At 40.5% G+C, this 5,705-nt stretch overlaps 1 non-coding gene across 1 annotated transcript; it reads right to left on the bottom strand.

Annotated features, from left to right (window-relative positions):
- Positions 1–942: 942 nt before the first annotated feature.
- LOC147940108 (small nucleolar RNA R71) lies at positions 943–1,051 on the bottom strand. The gene has a single exon (XR_015564892.1). It is a non-coding gene; the product is annotated as a small nucleolar RNA R71 (small nucleolar RNA).
- Positions 1,052–5,705: the final 4,654 nt, after the last annotated feature.

The following is a 5,705-nucleotide window of genomic DNA, read 5'->3' as shown; positions in this document are numbered from 1 at the left end:
TTTGGCGCCGTTGCCGGGGAGTAACTAGCTGCCCATTGAATTTGATAAGAACTTTCGTCTAAGATACTTTGAAATTTTTCTTTAAAATTTTTCAATTTTAGTTTTAATTTTCTTGTTTTTCGATAACCTCTATTATCCCTTTTAGTTTTTTTTTTTAGATTTTGTAGTGCATGACTAGGAGTCAACCCTCCGGAACCGTATCTCCAATTCAAGACATTGATCGACTAGAACGTGAAATTAGGAAACTTCAAAAACAACAACTCATGGCCGGAGAAAGGAACCAGGACCAAGGTCCCCTTAACCTCGACCAACTGCTGATACCTCCTGCCCTCAACGAGAAAGGAGAACCAATTCTCGCACAAGGTGGCAACCCCAACCTTGTAGCCGCTGATCCGCAACTCGACCCTGAAGTTGGCCAAGAAAACCTACAAACCCCTCGTGATGCTAATCCTTTAGGCGTGGGAGACAACCTCAATGCTCCTCCTCACCAGCCTGCTCTCGTCGCTAATCCACCACTACCTCAAGTTGGCGGAAGACAATCTGCTTATGTGCACCCTCTAAGACGTGCCGCACCTAACCGTACCATAGCCGATTATAATGCTCCTAACCAATTCGTGCAAGATCGTGCTGCCATCTGAATCACTCATCCTCCACGACGTGATTACGAGATTAAACCTAAAATTATTGGCTTGGTGAAGCAAAATCAGTTACACGGCCTTTCTACTGAACATCCGATGGACTACATTGATCTTTTTGAAGAAATCTGCTCTAAAACAAAAACCAATGGAATTCCTGAAGATTACTTGATGTGTAAGCTTTTTCCTTTCTCTCTAGCCGACAAGGCTCATAGATGGTTAAAGTCTCTACCTCCTGGATCGATTACTAACTGGGAAGGATGCAAGTTAGCCTTTCTTAGCCACTTCTACACCAAGTCGAGATCCAACTCTCTTCGCAACAAGCTGCAAAGTTTTCAACAAGGACCGGTGGAATCTTTTTATGAAGCATGGGAACGTTTCAAGGACTATGAACGTGACTGCCCCCATCATGGTTTTGCTCAAGGTAACCTCTTAAGTAATTTCTATAGAGGATTACACCCTAAGTATCAACTTTCACTCGACATGGCCAGCAATGGAGATTTTACTACGAAGACCGTTCAAGAAGGACGAGCTCTCATTGACAACCTTGCCGCAAGTAGTAGCAACACTTGCACCGATTTTGATAGAACCATCCGTTCTAGCAATTCCAACGCTAAGGAGATTGCCGACCTCAAGAACATGATGAACCAACTTTTAAGGAATCAACAACATGGAGTAAACGCTTGTGAGACTATTAACAATGGAAACATGGAGCCTTTCCAAGAAGATTCTTATGACCAAGAAGAAGAAGTCAACTATGTTGGTGCTCAAGGATACTACCAAAACCGAGGGTACAACAACAACTTGAACAATAATTTTAGAAATACTTCTAACCATTCTTATAGGAACCCACATGTGGAGAATCCCCAAGATCAGAATTATCCTCAGCAAGCTAACCGCTTTCAAGGCAACAACTTCGGTGGAAACAACAACAACAACTTTCAGCCGCGAGCTCAATTCAACAACAACAAGCCGCCTTTCCAATCCGGACCAGCCCAGGCGCCTTCCTCTTAAGCTGATGCCAATGTCGACATTAAGTTGCAAGAAATCCTTGTTGCTTTTCAAAAGCAATCAAGAGACATCAACTCAAGGATGGATAACATCTATACTGAACTCAATCGGAAGTTTGAAACCATTTCTATTCATGTTAAGAAGCTTGAAACACAAGTCGCTCAAACCGCTAATGCCGTTCCACGCCAAGTTGGTGTACTTCCAGGAAAACCCGAAGAGAATCCTAAAGGATATTGCAATGCTCTCTCAGCCGTACCAGCCCTCACCTACCGTGAAGCCAAGCCTATGGTACCACTCTTTGACTCTTATGAGGATGTTATTCGTATGACATGTCCATTTGATGAAGAAACCGCTAGCCACTACCCCCTAAGGAGACTACCTAAAGCTGAAGATCCAGGACGTTTTGTTTGCTCATGCTCCATAACAGGCATTGAATTCTCTAACTCTCTTTGTGATTCTGGTGCTAATGTTAATGTTATGTCAAGAAATGTAGCCGATACACTAGGATTGCGAGACATATCGCCATCCAACCTCAGTTAGTCTTTGGAGACTCATCACAAAAGGTTTTCGATGGATTCGTTCGAGACCTACAACTTGTTGTAGGAGACTGCATAGTTCCTACCGATTTTCACATCTTGGATATGGAAGAAAAGACCGAGAGACCTTTGATTTTAGGAAGACCATTCCTAGCTACTGTTGGAGCTATCATCGACCACAAGTCAAAGAGGACAACCTTTGCTAACATCAACAAGAAGAAGTCATATCCGACTATCTCTAAGCTGAAGTCATGGCCGACAAACTCATTACATGAAGAACCGATTGATCCTAACATAGACAAGATGAAGCAATTCGACCATTCAGCAACCACAAGTACCAACAACCTGCTACCCAAGCCACCCAAACCGCCTAAGCCACCACAAATTTCCAAGATCAAGATCATAGTTCCTCCTGAGCTAAGCAGCGAGAGCAAGGAACAGATCCAAGAGATGATAAGGCATACTAAAGAAGTTCTTCTTAAGTTTTTGAAACTTCTGCAAAAGGAAAACTTGTTATTGAAGCTGGAGCAGACTATCATGATATCAAAGGAGCCGAAGGAGCATTGATTCCGAAGTCAACTCTTCTCAAGCCTAACTTGGCCGCTACCGTCGAGCCAACTACGTTAAACAAGTGCACTTCTTGGGAGGCAACCCAAGCTAGTACGTATTTATTTTTAGGATTTATTTTCTTTTACTTTTAATAATTTTGCATTTTAGTTTCAGGTTTTCATAAAAAAAAAACAAAAAAAAAGAAAAATAGAAAAGCCAAAAAGAAGGAAAAAGAAGTTCCCAGGGATTGGCACTGCACACTATGACTAGTGGCAAGTACCACCAACTGACCGGCCATGTTCAACTTGACCGATGCAAGCCGAAGGCGACGGATCATCACTATCCTTGAGTGATCGATGCCGAGAGTCCCCACCAGCCATACCAACCGTCGCCAGTGCCATGTCCTATGTACCGTGTACCACGTCCAATGTTAGCTGCTAATTTTTGTGACCGTACCGACTGCTTATGTCCGCGACCGTTCACCCGTGTACCACGAGACTACTCCGAACCACCACCATCCTCACCACCTACCATCACCATTCTTTTATTTAGGTATATTTTTATCATTTTTATTTTATCATTATTATTGATGGTTTTAGGTTTTTGTTTCAAGGAGGATGCATTTAGAGATATATCAAACACAATTCAAATGAACTTAGCCTAGTTCATATTCAATTTCAAGCAACCAAAGGAAGTTACAAACGGTAAGTCACGACTTTTTCATTACCACAGCCGAATTCTAAGACTAATTTTGGGAAACCATAAATGTCTAGAATCGACAAAACATCATTCCATCAAGGTGACATTGTTCTTAAACCCTACACTTTTCGTTATGATTTTTAATCCTCAACTTTTTCTTTTTTCCCACCGAGGACGTTGTGATTTAAGTCTGGGGGGAAGGATGTTCCATCCTATACTAATGCTACTTTCTATTTTGTTGACTTGAAACCTTTTTCCACTTTTTACATCAATAGTTTTAACGTTTTTATCGAGTCACATTTTTTTTTATTGAGTCAAAACTAGTAGGGGATTATGATCTTATTCTAACGGTTTATTTGATTTGGATTAACACTCTTATGACTCTTGATTATGCTTGACAACAGAACCAAAGTTTGGAAAGACTGTGAGCCAACTCAACAATCCCCCAAGTCCCTGTTCGATGGATATTCAGATGATCTAACGTTGTCTCTATATTTTATAGGACCTAAACCGGACTTAATTTTCAAACCCTGGGAATTGGTATACATTGGACTAGATCTCTACATTCAAGCCACATAAGACATTGCACTTCTTCAAAAGTATGTTCCCCTCTCTCTTCCCTTCAATATACAAAAAAAAAGAAAAAAAAAGAGAATAAAAGATGAGATGATTTTGATCAGTTTAAAGGGGTAGGTAAATTACATGTGACCTCATTATTCTACTCTTGAGTCAAATGATCACACAAAGCTTGGAAGCGAGGAGTAGGTAAATTACCGATGACCCCAGTATTCGCCTACACCTTTGATTAAAAAAAAAAAAAGAAGCAGTGAGAAAAGGGAGATGAAAGGAATCCTACAAAGAAAGTCTTGTTTTGAAGAGAGTCTGCAAGCCACTGATCGATTTTCCCTTGGTATGATTTCAATTTTTAGTATTGCTTTAATGTATGTAAAGAGATGACAATGGAGATTTTGGAGAAGAATTGTAGGATCAATGAGCGTTGATGATTCTCATGGTGGATTACAAATGGAAGTTCCTAATGTCAAGGCGAAGAAGAGTGCAAATAAAATATCCCCAAAGAAAAGTGAATTCCCATTTTTCAAAACCTCTTTTCCATGATTTATTATGATTATTTGCTTGAGGACAAGCAAAGTCTAAGTCTGGGGGAGTTGATCACATCATTATTGTACTCATATTAGCTATAGTTTTCATATGCGTTTAGGAAGAGTTTGATGATATTTCTAGTATAAAAGGTCTATTATCAAGTATTTCAGGTTTCAAGAAGGTTTTATAGGTTTTATAGCAATTTGGACCAAAAGACAATGAAAACATGTTTTAGGAAAGATTCAGAGCTTTACAGTACGGGCAAATTTTGAAGAGCTTCCATAACTCAAAATATATCATGCTTGGTGTTTATGGAAAGCTGGAAGAGTCATATTTCTCCTCGAAGTGGAATCAAATCAATCCATTCATTCATCCGGAAGTTATGCCCGATTTACCGAGACGTGTTATAAACTGACGTGAAGAGAACCAACCAGCCAATGGGCTTCTATTCAAGGCCTGACCAGCGACCATCACTGCGGCCCAGTCCAAGCCTCCTTCACGGTCTAGAAGCCTCTTTCGCCGCCCCGCCCCTTGTCCTGAACTTAAGAAGAAAAAACGTTTCTGCCCTTACACAACCCTAACCCTAAACAAAACCCTATAAATACTCTTAAGACCTAGGGTTTTGGAGTGTGCATCTTCTACGGCCTTTGGAACCGCCCTAGCCACAACCAGAGAAGCTCTCTCTCTCGCTCACTGTCTCTCTTGAAGCTTGAAGATCTGCCATCAATCTCTCTTTCTAATCTTTCTAGTTCTTTCATACTATCATTGCTTTTAGAATCAAGTTACTTTTATGTCAACTAGAGAAGTTTCCTTTGAACCCCTTTTGTTATTTGATTCGTTTTTGATGCTATACTTTATAATATCAATGTCGTTTTTTTGCATCATGAGCGAGTAGTTTTATTTGTTGGGTTTTATGGGGTGATTTAAGGGGAATTCATGGTTCGCTTCAATTAGGTTTTTAGATCTTATTTTCGGTTTTATATTAGAGTTATTTTGGGAAATGTTTATCTTAATGCATGTGCTTGGATTGATCACCAAGTGCTGATCTAGAGAACGGGAGCGCTAACCGCGTTATCCTACTTCTCTGAACTAGTGTTATACCGAAACCTCGCGTCGTAACCTGCGTAAGTTGAGTTGCGGAGTTTGGTGAATGTATCGAACTTGTTTTACTAGC

The sequence above is a fragment of the Camelina sativa genome, chromosome 8 (genome assembly GCF_030686135.1).
Source record: "Camelina sativa cultivar CO46 ecotype springtype chromosome 8, ASM3068613v1".
Taxonomy (NCBI): Eukaryota; Viridiplantae; Streptophyta; class Magnoliopsida; order Brassicales; family Brassicaceae; genus Camelina; species Camelina sativa.
This window is presented reverse-complemented; position numbering and strand designations above follow the sequence as displayed.